This window comes from Scophthalmus maximus, chromosome 7, assembly GCF_022379125.1.
Source record: "Scophthalmus maximus strain ysfricsl-2021 chromosome 7, ASM2237912v1, whole genome shotgun sequence".
NCBI classification, from domain to species: Eukaryota; Metazoa; Chordata; class Actinopteri; order Pleuronectiformes; family Scophthalmidae; genus Scophthalmus; species Scophthalmus maximus.
In genome coordinates this window covers 24,633,509-24,649,191 of record NC_061521.1, presented here as the reverse complement: position 1 = coordinate 24,649,191, position 15,683 = coordinate 24,633,509, and the positions used below count along the sequence as shown (strand labels likewise).

At 43.1% G+C, this 15,683-nt stretch overlaps 1 long non-coding RNA gene across 1 annotated transcript; it reads left to right on the top strand.

Annotated features, from left to right (window-relative positions):
• The first annotated feature begins 1,586 nt into the window (after positions 1–1,586).
• Positions 1,587–9,011, top strand: LOC118315986. Its single transcript, XR_004795005.2, has 3 exons — positions 1,587–1,624; positions 1,904–1,981; positions 8,900–9,011. It is a non-coding gene; the product is annotated as an uncharacterized LOC118315986 (long non-coding RNA).
• Positions 9,012–15,683: the final 6,672 nt, after the last annotated feature.

Here is a 15,683-nt window from a genome sequence, read left to right as displayed (position 1 = left end):
GGATGAGGAGGAGGGTGTGACAGGGAAGTGTGTTTGTCTTGTGTTAATGGAGCCAAAGGTTTCTCTTCAGGTTGTTCAATCCTTCTGATCACCAATTAAGGGCGGTCCTCGGGCACAGTGCAACACAACTGAGTCGCTTTGGTGGATTTAAATGAATGTCTAGAGGAGGTGGAGGAAATACAACAAACACAACCCAGCTTTGAGTTAAGGTTAAGACTAAACTGCCGAGACTAAATCCAACGGCCAACTAGCTCGAACGTTCTGCGCGAAAAGAAATAACTCTACATACCAGCAGGGGGCGGTAGTTTTATACATCATTCAGAAAAGGGAAATTGTTAAAAAATTGTTTCAGAATTCACCATTTAAACTGACCATTGTCATAACGTCGTTGACTTAATGGCCTCACCATTTACATGTCAGAAGTAGCCATTGGCTAACCTCCTCCAGTGACGCCATCTTTTTTATTTACAGAACGCAAATCTAGAAGTTCTATACAGTCTGAATTCTATCCTCTAGAGAAATAGTCCAGTAACATGTGTAGTTCATGCATAGTCATAACAAGTATGTGAGCAATTACGCTAAAAGGCTAAAAAGCAAGTTTATCTCCAGCCTAAGCACCAAGGCAGGTATGTGCAGTGAAGATATCTGTAATGAGAATACATATGCTTACTGATGCTCTGGTGGAAAAGGCAGAAAATCCTAACTCAAAAATACTGAGTGATACAGAAGGCATAACCAAATTTTGACGTTAGGATAAAGCGTAAAACTTGGGAGACAAACAGATGAAGTGACAAAGAGTTATAATTGGACACGAGTGAAACGCATCAGGACGGGGCAGACAAATCAGAAAAGTGGGGAAGACCAGACAACGATAGAAAATAGACAAATTGTACATGTATCACAATAAAACAGCAAATAATAAAGAGTCTGAAAAACTCTTAAGGCTCCAAAGAGTCACTTTAGGATGGCAGATCTTAGTAAAGTCTCAGAGAGCTGCTAGCATTTCTAAAGACTTTATATTTCAAGAGAACGTCTTGAAAGATAAAGTCTAAGCAAAGCTTACCTTCACTATCCTGGGTTTGTTTGTTAGCATTGTGTTACAATTCACGTCAAAGCATATCAAAGTTTTTTTCAGTTATCTTTATTAATGTTGCAAGTTTGGAAATTGTTTAATTGTTTGTTTCTTTGTCCGTACTCACAATTGTTTGTTCCTTTGTCCAGAGCCACCATGCAGGTCTATTGTTTGAGAGAGGCCACGCCCAGAGTTTCCCGCTTTTTATGGTGTTGGTGATGTCAGTGCTGACATCATGGGTTAAACCAACTGGTGGGGGGTTTCTCTTCGTTGGGAATGTTTAGCATGATAGTTTATCGTTTGTTAGTAAAAATCTGTAGAGAGATGTACCTTTCAGATAGTGATTTAGAAATGTAATGAGCATGGGAAAGGATTTAAGTGATAATTTATATTTCCTGGTGTTACAATCGATGTACGTTTCATCCCTCAGTAAATACAGGTGTGGGCTGAAGGAGTGTAGGTGTTAACTGAACACCCTATATATTCAGTGGCATTTGTTGCTTTTCAAGGAGAAGGGAGAACAAGGTGAGGCCGTGCTTGAGGTTTCATGAGGTAATTTTGAGATTTATTTTCCTTGTATTTTTATATTATGTTACGTGTGTGATGAGAGCACTGTAAATAAACATTCACCTTGAGGAGTCAAAATGTCTGCCTGCCTACCACCTTCATTTGACATTTGAGCCAAACTGTCTCACATTATTTTTTCAAATCTTCTGATATCTATTTGACGCTGTATTTTTAACATATTAGCAAGTATGATTCTGCATGAAATGCTGGAAAGCAACAATATGTGAGTTAATTAATTTTCATATACTTGTAACTTAATTTCAGATGCTTGAGATGAGAAGGAAATCCACTGGAGACCATGAAGCAAAAATCAAGTGGAAGCTGAACACCTGCACGAGTACAGTAAGAGCTTCTCTGTATTTCTTCCTGCCTTTCCTGTTTTTATTTTCTTACCTTGAGCTTCTGTTGGTTTGCGTCGTCTGTTGTTTTTTCTGCCCTTGTGTGTTTCCTGTCTTTCTGACCGATTAGTTTCACCATGTAACGTTAGCTATTTCAAAGGAGAAAACAAAAAGCAAAATCCAACTCAGGTAATCACACGGTGAAACATGAGGCGCAAAAGTAGAAAAAGCAGAAGACACTGAGCAAACAGGGGACATGACCGAAGCCAAACTGAACAGATGATCGGACAAAAGGAAGCACAGAGACCATATACACAAGGACGGCTAATTGTACACAGGTGCAACACATTAGGAACAGGTGCAGACAATCACCAGGAAAAGTAAAGTGTCCGAACACAAGAGACAGGAGGACAGGAAATGAATGTCAAAATAAAACAGGAAACACCAAACTCAAGGTTAAACAAACACAAGGGCAACTAAAGACAGGAAGAGGGAAGACACTACAAAATAAAACAGGAAACGCAATGTCCCACAGGAAGATGAGTAAACCGAAAAAAATGAATCCAACGATAAATAAAGACGTCAGAGTTCAGACGATGTAACAAAAAGTCCACACGAGGCAGTTAAGTTCTACACAGAGAAAACACGGCATATGTTGCTGCTTACGTTCCTATGGGAGCCAGTTACCTGCATCTTGTTTCCATCTTGGGTGTTTTTCTTTTACCAGAGCGTTAAACCTGCTTTTCCCTCTAATTAAGTACTTTCACTGCACCTACCTGCTTCTGTATGTGCTTGCATTTTGGGTCCGGAAGTCACTGAACGGTGACAGTGTGATTAGATTTTACTAATCAGCTGGATAAATGAGCCGGTGACTGAGCCAGTTAATGTGAAACATGAACGAACACGGATAATGAAAAATCAGCTAATGCAAAGTGCAACACGAGCGGCTCTGCCTATTATGCATGGTCACAATATTCACTAAATGTTTGCAGTGACTAAATATTAGAATTTTAATAACGACATGTCTGTTTCTGTGTCTCTACTGACCCTGACGCAATCACACACACACAAAAAAAGCCATTAGCACAAATTACCTGCAGTTCATGACCACGGTGAGTTTTGCTTTCACGATTTTTGGATGAACTTCTGATCTTTGTTCCTCCGCCAACGAAAGTATGAATGATTGAAAACAGTTGGGCATGAAAATGAAGCTGTTGAGCAGGTGGGCAGAGTTCATCCACGGGGAACTTGAAGGAATATTAAAAAATGGAAAAGTTCATGGCACCATTTTAAGTCCAGAGCAATTGATTCTGGCTTCATCAGCAGCCTACAAATACACACACATCCAGAGCTGGACATCTCACACACACACACACACACACACACACACACACACACACACACACACACACACACACACACACACACACACACACACACACACACACACACACACACACACACACACACACACACACACACACACACACACACACATTTGGAGTTAATTTTCTCTGACTCACATTTTAAAATTCCTGTTCCACATCTCACTTAAAAAAAACGAATGTCAGGTTGCATTTCTTTCTGTTCGGTCATGAGTTTATAATCTACATTTCCTGCAAGAATGCATGCAAAAACATTTAGCCTCCGACTGCACACAATAGGTTTTTACAGGAGTCAAGGTCATGTTTGTCACAGTTCAGTTAAAGTTGTCACGATCCATTGTTGCAGCAGAGCCAGCAATTTCCTCACACTGGCCGGAGTCATACACGATGAATGGAAGGGAAAAATTACCCTTTTGCAAAAACAAAAAGTTGCAAACGCTTAAAAATAGAAACTTCCAAACTGTTTCTCGTTTGCAAGCTGATGTAACAGACGATCAGGGGTCCCACAGTATTTTATGAAAGAAAATCACCAATGGATTATTGCGCGTTACTGGGGATTTCTAGATCTGTTAGCAAGGCTAAGCCTCTCTATCAGACAAATATCGCAGCAGAATCCTCCCGAGGGAGACAGATTCTGCAGAGCAATGCTCGGAAAATAAAACGGATTGTCAGCGATCTGTAAGAAGAAGAAAAACTTTCCCCCGATCCCCTGCTTGAAAAACTGGAAAGAAACTGGCAACTGCTTTGGCAAATGATACTGTACTGTTGGGTCAATGCATCAGCAAATGCCCACAATTTGGCATTTAAAACATCTGTGCACAAATAAAGTTATACAGACTGGCCTGTACAGTATGTTGGCAGTGTGTTATTAGTATTACTGCATGTTTATTTTGTTTTTACTTGATGATACTTGTGTGACAGACTTTGAAATACATTTTTGTGATTGACAAACGCATAACTGTATCTTGTTTAGCTCTAACGCAGGACCAGGTGAACTCCTTAATATTCAGGGCAGAAAGTAACATCAGGAGTATCGACGGCATCATATTTCCATCCATTATTGTTTGGCTTTTTATTAAGGGACAATGCAATATTTCCAAAACCTTAAAGGACCAATGTGTTGGATTTAAGGGGGTCTACTGAGTCTCATTAACTTGTTTTGAATGTATGGATATTCGCGGAATCGAACCAGGGTTTTAGAAATAATGAATCCATGTTCCCTAGTACTGTACATGTCAGTAGTAAGATATACCCCATCTTGGGTTTATTTTAAACCAGAAGTGACCATATTTGGAGGAGCAGGGTTGGTCCTGACTGAGACCTTGTTCACTGCAGGTCCACCTGCGACCTGCACCCATTGGATGATACTAGCTGTCAATCAAATGGTATCCACGCCCTCATGCATACGGAGGCCATCATTTACTTAATTAGCATCATGTTGTATTGAAGACTTGAAACTAGAGATTGAAGTAGAGTAATTTTCTTTCAGACTTCTATAGCAACAACCAGTGGAGTCGCCCTCTGCTGGTCATTCAAGAGAATACAGTTTTTAGGCACTTCTGCATTGGCTTCACTTTCCAGACCTGGTGACTACATCCATTTTTATAACTGGTCTACTCTTGATTAAAGAATGTTTGGGATTTAAATAATATCTTTTGAGGAGTTTCTTGGTCTCCATTTGATGAACCCCAGCTGTTTCCTATGGAGCTACCATCAGGACAAGTTTTTCACCTGAACCCAGGGAGTGTCCAAATAAAACGAGCACATTATTATGACATTAGTGATTCCCACAGTACTGTATGAGCTTTTATCCATTTTCCACACTTAATGATCCCGTAACCTCATCATAAGTGAATGAAAAAATCATCAGCAAGTTGTTTGTTCACTTTTTTATTGTTTTCTGTCATGAGTATGATTTGTAGGAGAAGCTATAGCAGGCGTCTAGCTGTTGTACCAGCTGTTGCCTCTCTTGCTGTTGGCCATTATTGTCTCACACGGCCGGTAATTGGCCGTCCTTCACCTTGATTAAAGGACAACTGTTTCCCATTGACTGCCCATCGTTGCCTACAGGTGATGTGCTTGTGGTCGCAGCAGATGGTTGCATGTGTTGGCTTCGCGCCTGCTGTTTTTCTTGGCTAATGAAGTGGGCGGGTGAGTTTATTGTAATCATAAACCAAATGTGCACTACTGTGGGGGACAGGAGCCACCAGGGGTGTTGGGCCCCCGTGAAAGTTAGCACACTTGGGGGCCCAGCACACCACAACCACAGGACCGTGCCAACTGTTGAAAATATAACACCGTGCGGCGTGCAATCATGACGACTGATATTTCACTCTTCGCAATGCTGCTCAGCTCAGTTCTGGTTCATTAGTAGGATGTGGAGACGGAGCTGCTTAGCCCGGAGCTCCAACTGTTGGGCCTAGAACAGAGGCAGAGGCAGGGAGTTTACGTATTTAGTACGAGCAGCTCGCTAAAAGTTTGTCTGCCTTGATTAATAGTCGATTTAAAGGAAAGCGAAATGTAAACTCTCAGAATTTCCTGCGATCATATGAAGTTACTAATGTTAGGGGAAGAAAAATAACCGATTTCACTGTGGACTAACTGTGCGCTCAGGTGGTGTCGGAATAATTGCAAAAATGTGTTCCTGACTCGAAAAATCCCAGTGAATGCCACTTCAAGTTGGAACAACTGGCAAAGTCCTCAAAATTTTGGCACATGAGTTGTCGAGTTGCTTGCGACATACACAGTAGATCGATTAATAAAATTTTACTATTTTTATTTTGAGATTTTATCAGCTCAAAATAGTAGCGTTTAATGTAAAGTTGTCAAATGTTACACTTGACGTCACTTGCGAACTATCAATCTCTCACAGGCGCCGAACATCAGACATATTAGCCAATACAGATGTTTTTAAGAAGTCAGTCATTTTTCCTCAGAAAGATGAGACATGAGGCTTCACCGTCGCTCCACACTTGTTGCGCACTGCTAGCAAAAGCACGGTGTCATCTGCGAATGATTAAAATATTTTGGATGAACGAACTGAATCTCTTGTTTATTTCTCAGTTTACTTGAGTTCAGTCAATTGTGAGCAAACTCGCAGTGAGTGTGTTGTGGCGTGTGTGTGTGTGTTTGGATGCTGAGGTATTTGCAGCCCTGCAGCCTTTCCTGGAGCTCACATTGGCCGTTCCTTTATTATCTCTGTAAAAGGCCTCTACACCCTTCCAGGCTTACAGCAGTCGCAGTGGCTGTTCAGCCATAAATTGCCTGGCGTCGTCCCTAAGCAAACTCATCCATTTTGCTGCATGTATTATCATATTTCTAAATCCACCTGATACACTTTTGGAATTAATTGACCACTTTCTGTGGAAATGAAGCATCAAGGACAAACGGGGACCCCCGCATCTAATTCAGATTTCTGTACGTCTGCAGTGTGGCCTCAAAGACACACACACACACACACACACACACACACACACACACACACACACACACACACACACACACACACACACACACACATGCTTTAAAGCCTCACAGAGTTTTAAAACTCAAATCTTCTAAATTCTCCGGGGAGCACACGTCCCTCATATGTATGTAAATGAACCACTGTCTCAGCGGAACACCGCCTCGGCAGCAGGGGGATTTTAAAAAGACCAGAGGCTCCGACTGAACCCTCCCTGTCCTGAGGGAGTTTCCCCTTCCAGCACCTGCTTCCCCTTTCTGTACCGTTCTGTTGTTTTGTTATTTAAAGTTGACATGAACGATATTCACTGCCACCACAGTAGATGTCGCACTAGCAACGTCATCTCGGACCCAAATCAAATGCTTCGTCGGTCACAACTCGTGTTCTCCCTGTCGAGGTGTTGCCACCACAGTCTGTCGGAGTTGTAAAACCCTAAACATGTGTCCAGAGGCATAACTGAATTAAGTTGAACTGCTAATGGAAATAAAATGATCCAGCTAGGAGCCTCTGCGTGAGACACTTTGGTCGGTAACATAGATTGTATGTACGTCGTCACTGGGTCTGGAAAGTGAAGCCAACGCGGACGTGCCCGAATCCCTGTATTATCTTGAATGACCAGCAGGGGGCGACTCACTGGTTGTAAATTTTCAGAAATTGACTACTTCTCACTTGATTTATAAAGTCAGATGTGGGTTGACACTTGGTTGGTCAATGTAAATGCTGCGGCGTTGCTACCACTATGGACTTTTACATTGCGTTTGCCTTTTGTCTAATGAAAGTATAGTGGTGAAAAGCGTTAGTGGCCACATGTATCACTCTTCTGGTCTCGTTACATTAAACAAAGAGCTTCACCTGCCTGACGGTGGCCTGGTTGGGACCTGGTTATTGTTTTAGTCCGCGCCTGGTTCGGAGGATGCACTCAGACACTGTGACACCAGCTGCAGCCTTTCCTCTCCTCCCTGGCCTCCCTCTATGAATTTCCTGCACCTGGAATTGACCCAAACACAAGTTTTCATTAAATGACTCAGACGTCTTCCTTCCTTCCTTCCTTCCTTACTTACTTACTTCCCAGGGACTGCAAATACAAATTAACCGAAAGGTCTGGAGCAACTTCTCTAAACGGCACAGAGGCTCTTAATGAGCGATAAAAGAAAAGCTCACTTGACTCACACTTTGTACTCTGACGTGCTCTGACTCAGACGTGCACATTACGCCAAACGGACAAAGATGCACTAAGAGACTTGTTGACGATGCCTGCTAGCGTTCAAGAAAAAATATTTTACATGAAAGGAGACATGTTATGCTTTTTCAGTTTCCCCCTTTCCTTTAGTCTGTTATATAGGTATGTATGTAAAAAGTCTGCAAAGTTAAAAAGCAGAGAGTCCGCGGCAAGTCAGTAGTCCGGACGATACTGAAGTTCGTAAAGCATGTCTAACGGCTAGCCTGGCACACCCCCAGAAGAACCCAGGAAACTTCCTTCACGCACTGGAAGCGGTCGACCAATCACAATAGAGTTGAGCCACATGGCCAATCAGAGCAGACTGGGCTTCGTTGGGAGGGAGGGGCCTTAAAGAGACGGGAGATAAAACCAAGTGTTTCAGATAGATGTTGTGAAAGAGGGGCTGCAGGAAACTGAACAGAAGAGCATTGGAACCTTTTCAAGCAATAACCCAAATTAAATGATGAACCTAAATATGAGCATAATATGTCTCCTTTAACGTCGACAATTAACACCTGACACCTGATCTTTCATCTGATAGGTTTGGTTGGGTTTAGAATTTAACCAATGTCAAACATTTCAAATGTTTCTGATAGTCTAGAGGAGATTTAGCTGACATTTTGTCTTTTGACAAGAATAAATATTCAGGTCTTTCCCACTGTTTGTGTTTTGCTCATTTCGATGGCAACAGATGCTTTCTTGGATATAACGACCATGACAGAGTTTGGTCGCTTCATTCAGCAGATGTCGCACTTCTCTGTGCTGTTTGTGCAAAAATAAAAGCAATTGCAGTGCACCATTAAAAATAACACATTTCAAGTTAATTGCTAGTTAATTTATACTTTGGCGACGCAGGGAAAAGAGCCACAGAAACAGACCCGGTGGGACTGCGACGCGCCCACATCGGCCCGAGCGGCCTCGTCTTCAGTCGCCAGATGCTTTGCGCAGCGGGCGTCATTCTTTTCGGTAAGTTGATAATTGAGATCTGGGAATGTGGCAGCATCACTAAAATCAATTTGGGCGATGAGAACGCGAGCATTTAAACAATCATAAAGGTTTTCAACAAACCCACAAACATTTGCGGCAAAGGAAACCTGCAGGCAAACGACATAAAGTAGCCAGATAAGCAGTTTTCTTATGAAATTACAGATGTTTACCGACGTTGCGGTCGCACTTAGTTCTGGTTTTACCTCCAAATAAGTGGTTTAAATGATCCGACTTGCCGTCTCTTGCCTGTTTTCCCAGATACCATGTTTCTTCTGGGCACTAATTGATAGTGAAATGGAACATTTGAGTACACAGTGTTCCACAGATTTAATTTAAAAGCATCAAGTTCTTACCACAAATTTTTCCTTAATCAGTAACAAAGGAAGAACATGTGGAAAAAGCAGAGGGTAAGATTAATTAAAATAAAATTTTAAAAACCACAGGGCAGGGAATGAATTCAGCTTGATTAACTGATTGTTTGACTGAACACAAGCACGGCGTAGAATGTTATTTTCCCACAATGCCTTTTGAATAGCCCTCGTCCTCACACGCTGTTTCATATACTGCTGCACAGCGGCTGTCTGATGGAGCCAGTGTTTGACTGAGATGTGGATTTCCACTGCTACACATTTATATATATATACATATGTATGTGTATATATATATGTGTATATGTATATATATGTGTATGTGTATATATATGTATATTTGTATATATATCTATATATGTATGTATATATGTGTGTGTATATATATGTGTGTATGTGTATATGTATATATATATATATGTGTATGTGTGTACATGTATATAAATGTGTATGTGTGTACATGTATATAAATGTGTATGTGTGTATATATGTAGACAATATGTATGTGTGTATATATATATTTATATGTATATATATGTATGTATATGTGTATATGTATATATGTATGTATATGTGTATATGTATATATATATGTATTTGTATATGTATATATCCGGTGTATGTGTATATGTGTATATATATATATGTATATATATATATGTGTATATGTATATATGTATATGTATATATATGTATTTGTATATGTATATATCCGGTGTATGTGTATATATACGTATGTATATGTATATATATATGTATGTATATGTATATATATATGTATATGTGCACATTTTCTCTCCACCTGATTAGAGTATATTGAATTTCCATACGACGCTCGTGTTTTGTCTTGTGGGCGATTACTCAACGCTGTCAATCATCCAATAGAGGGAACCGGTATGGAGACGTTTCCGTTCGTGGCACGTTCTGTCCATTCTGTCCGTCTTTTCCTTCGTCTGTCTTCGGATGCTGACACTGTTTGTTTCTGAAGAAAATATTCAAGACAATCCCATTTCACGTGTGTAATATTTGGGTGATTTTTACACATTTACACGTCGGCACCCACCATCTCTTTGAAATGCACAGGAGAGGAAAAAACTGCAGATGGAGAGGCAGGACAGTGACAGTAAAAGCCAGTGAAATAAACTAAGGCAGGTATGATGGAGAGAGAGAGAGAGAGAGACAGGGTCATATGGCGTCTGCTATAAACACGGGGTGGAGGTAAACCAGGCCTGTCAGTAATAAAGATCCCCTCAGGGCTGAGTGCTGAAAGTGATGGATGCTACTCATGAGGCGGAGCCAACACCTTGACTTTTGTCTCTCAACATCTGGAAGGCAAAACTGGATTACAGCCATGGGGAAAAGGAAAAGAAACAACCTCCGTGGAGATATGAAGACGGGTTCTTTTCAACCGATAGTTGTTGATGCTTCCATTTTTGATTTCCGGCAATAAGTTTGATCAAAAAAGGTAGAGGAGGAGCTGGAGCCTCCGTCTGCGTTTTATGTCAAAGTTCCGGCGGCTTTCTATAATGCGAGGAATCTGTGTGTGTGTACGGATGAACACGCTGTCAACCTTCTCGAATCCTGAGAAAAACGCCAACGCACGAGGTCGACCGTGACCGTACAGAGGGTCGGGGGCGCAGAGAAGAGACAAACACCGTGATGTTACGGCCCCATTGTGTCATCTGTTCCTAGTTCTTTTTCCCCAAATTAGTTCCATCATCATCATCCAGTAAGTTAATAATATAATAGCACACATTAAGTGGCCCACAGTCCAATTGGCTGGGAATGAAAGGTCCCTGACGCCGTGTCTGGATGTGGCTCCATTGCCCAGGAATCGCTAGAAAATATGGAATAACTATAATTTCAGTTCTCTCGAAGGTAGATTCCATGTTTTTTCCTTCTTCCCATTGTTGAGCGCGATGGTATGTCAGAACACACGTGCAGCAACGACGCTAATTGAATCTTGAACAGCAACTGCAACTATTTTTAATTCTCATAAAAGATGCCATAAACACACACACACACACACGGAGGAAAACCCACGTCACCCTAATCGCTGATCGGCCGTCTGTCAGTGGAATAATGAGACGCACCGACACACAAGCACACGTGTCTCCGCCTCCACGCTGTTTATTTTTTGCCGCTCGCTAAACGATGCTTCTTTTGAACAACACAATGTATATGTGCTGCAGGCAATTTGGCTTTGGCTCGTTAATCCAGTGTAATTACGTCGCTGTGTTTACGTACAGGCCTACGGTACATTCCCCCTACAGTCCCAGTTTAGAAATTGCGATTGGCGTTGGTGTCTCTTTGTCGGAGATGATGCCGCCGTCACACTGGATCCCTGCACACTTGACGAAAATGCCGGCGCATGACGTCTGTTTGAGCGCGTGTGATGACATCAGCCGTCGTCCAACTGGTGAAGCTGAATCATTTCGGCCAAAGTTTCCCAGCACGCCTGCGATTCTCAGTGAACCGCGTTCAAACTCGAGCGAGGTGTCGCTAGGCAACAGCGCTGAGGTGCTGGGAGGCGAGTGGACACCCAGTGGAAGTGACCCTCCGCGGTCACTTCCCGCGGAGGGTCGGTCACCTCAAAAGTTCTGTCGCAGCGGGAATGTGCAGCTGAGAACAATGATCTCCACAACGTCCATTTTGGTCGCCATGGCTACCGATGGGGCTAAATCGGTCATCGTTCGGTATCTCTTAGCAACTGGTTGAAGATGAGAGGGAATTTCCACGTCTGGTGCCAGACCAGATGCCAGAGTTGTTTTTTATTTTCAGTTTATTTTTTATAAAAAATACTTTATTGGAACTTGACATTTTTTACCTTCCTTTGCTGCCGTGGTCTGTTCAGGTCACTGTACCTCCAGTATCCAGAACAATGAATTCACCACCGTTGGACAGTTATTTAGAATCTTTTCATTGTTTTTGTTACCTCTTCCCAAAGCCGGCCATAGCTTATATTGGGCCCTGAGCAAAATTTGATTTGCCCCCCCCCACCGCCACTAATACTATCTTCATGCTTGATCATTCGCACACCTTCTGTAAATCTAACACATCCGTTATCAATTGAATTAATTGTTGCTGTGTTGCTTACATTATACCAAAATGTCAGCCTCTTTATGCTCCTATGATAAAAGTAGCCAACTCACAATAGTGGTCCAGTGATAATTTACTTTAATATTCAAAGTGATACAGTACTGAGTGGAAGCTAGCTGTCGTTGTATCTTCTTTGCTAACGGTTTAGCTAGCTAACGTTAGCTGAAGATGCCTCGACTGAACTGAGGGCTTGTTGGACGGCTAGCTAGCCGGTGAATGTTTACGGTAAAACGTTGAAATAAGTCACGCGTGTGCTTTTTTTGTGTGACATTGCCTTTCTCTTTAACTTTATTCGCTACTGACTTTTCCATCAACTGTCTGACTGACTGTGGCTGTATCGTGCCCATAGTTACACTGGGCATGGGGGGCCCCCCTGGTGGCCTGGGGGCCCTAAGCAGCCCCTTGGTTCGCTTATGCCTTGGGCCGGCCCTGCCTGTTCCCTGATGGCTTTTTGACTATTGCTGCTGCTGTAACATGCAAACTGCCCTGGCGTAGGATCAATAAAGTAATATCTAATCTTATATACAGCAATATTTCATTGTTGTACTTATTCATGGTCGAACTTCTTGAGGACTCTTTCCGAAAGTCACAAGAACATTAAAAAAAAACTGTAAACAAAAAAAAAAGTATTTTTTAAATTTCATTCCAGCTTTTTGGCATTTTTAATTGCGGCGTCACATCGTCCGTTAACAAGTCCTCTCGCTTTGTCTCCGTCGCTCCGACACTCGTCCAGGCCTCATGTCGAGCATCTGTCCCGCTTCATCCGCATCAATGAGCTCCTCCTCCGCCGTAAGCTCTGATTTACACGGCGGTGGCTTCGGCAACGAGCTGAGGCAGCACAATTCTTGGCCCAACTCTGCCGCCCGTTTATGCTCAATAAAACAAGAATAACACTACAAACATTCATCCCAACAGTATTTTATCTGTTTTGGGGGGAAAGGAGGAGAGAGAGAGAGAGAAAGGGAGGACAGGAGATGGGCGTGGGACGGCGGGAAGAGGGATAAATGGGAGGGTTCATTATCTATTATGAATTGCTATACCTGTGTCCTCGCCTCAATTCACACTGATGCTTTTATAGCGTCGCGGAGTGCTGACACTGGGGAAGTGGGTTGTGTACCTCCGAGTCATCGGGGCCGGTCCGTTTGAGGCTGATGTCCACGCTGCGGCACCTCAGGAAAACAGAGGAGGCGTTCAAGGGTGACGGTGGCGAGCACGCGGTCCGAGAGAGGAGGCCCGATGAATCGTGTTAATAGTGCAAACACTCGTGTTGACACACACACGCACACACGCACACACACACACACACACTCACTCGTGTGCGGAGGGGTTGAAGACGAGTACAGTCACCGGAGAGAGAGGAAGGATGATCCTTCAAGATAATGAACCATGTATGACAGTAGCCAGCGGTCGCAGTGGGAACTGTGTGTGTGTGTGTGTGTGTGTGTGTGTGTGTGTGTGTGTGTGTGTGTGTGTGTGTGTGTGTGTGTGTGTGTGTGTGTGTGTGTGTGTGTGTGTGTGTGTGTGTGTGTGTGTGTGTGTGTGTGTGTGTGTGTGTCCGTCCGTCCTTGTTAGCATTTTCTTTGAGTATGAGCGTAATTCATGTGCACATTTCAGAATTTAACCTTCTTCCTCATTTCATCACCCCGAGGCCAAGTTTCGGATCTGAAGCGTTCACTGTGCTGCAAAATATGCCGAATGCTGCTGATTACAAGTTTAGGAAAAATGCGTCGCACGTCCTACCTCCCACGAATACTAATATTTTTTATTTCCCAGTATCAGCAACCCGGACGCCGTGTTCCAAAAGTAATTTACCCAAACGAGTTAAGGGCGACATAATTAAAACGCTGCTATTAAATGAATCAAATCAAACAGCTGTGATCATTTGAAAGAGTCCAGAGACGGTTTTCTTTTCTTTTTATTTCCATAACAACACGGGCCGAGAAAACTCTGGCCGCTCCGCCGAGCCTCGAGCAGGTGGCGAGGTTGTGATTTGTTCATTCTTCAAACCTGTTTATTCCGTTAGCACGTCGCAATACGGAGGCACGTAAACTTAATTAGCCGAGATTTGTGGGCGGTGAGGAGAATTCCCAACACAGGTGTTGGTGTCGGAGAGAAGGCAGCTGTTCGCGAGCTCACACTGTGTCTGGGGCTATAATGAACGCTTTTCTTATCATCTTGTAAGTCTTGTTTCTCCTCTTTTTTTAAACGAGAATAATTATTAATAATAGTGATATGATAATGAGCTTCATTTTCCAAAGCATTTGTCTTGACAAAATGAGAAAGTGCAGCACAAACGGATGAAAGAATAAAACAAGGATCAAATCCAATAGATTTAAATTCACAGCGATAAAAGTTGTTGTTTTTAAAAAAAGAATGTTTGAAATTACAGTTCACATTTGTTCACAATATTCTGCAGCCACATTAGTCAAAAATATAATTCTGATAAAATCCTTTGAGGCACATTTTCTTTTTCATTACGTCAGCTATACTTTCTTATCTCCGTTCAATTGGTTGAGGATTATCAGACTCTCAGATGTATGTAAGTAAGTATGTGTCAAATGGAAATATGATCAACAGTCTGTCTGTCGGCTGTACAGGTCGTGCCAGTCGACATTGTGGAGCGATGTGCGGCGGCGGCGTTGATGCGATGCATAATGTCCATGAGGTCGGAGGTCAGCGTGAGTGGGGGTCTCCGAGGAGCAACCGCAGGTGGGAAACAAAGTGTTTCCGTGGCCTTCAGCCCGAGAGGAGCGTCTCTAACTGTCCCGGGGGGGGGTGTGGGAGGGGGTCGGCCCAAGTCTTCTACCTGCTCCGCCCTCAGGGTCCCGGAGGCGCTCAGGCCTTGAGGCGATGGCAGTTTGCGGCCGGTCACCTGATAACGCTGCCGCCTGCCCTTGTCCTTGGCGGCGGCGGCAGTTTACCAGGCGGTGATGGAGGAGGCGAGGACGACGGGGCCCGTGCACAAGTGCGCCATCGTTGTCTTTGGCAGGTTGAATCGTCCCCGAGACGACAAACGTGAGCGTGAACCAGGAAGGGGAGCGTCAGAGATCATAACAGCACAAGATCCAAACACACAAAGTGATGCGACGTCCCTGTCCGCGGGAGGTCGGAGCAACCGGGACGTTTGCAGTGTTGCGTGTTTAAAGGACAGTTTGTTTGGTTTCTGTAGCTCAGAAACCAATCGG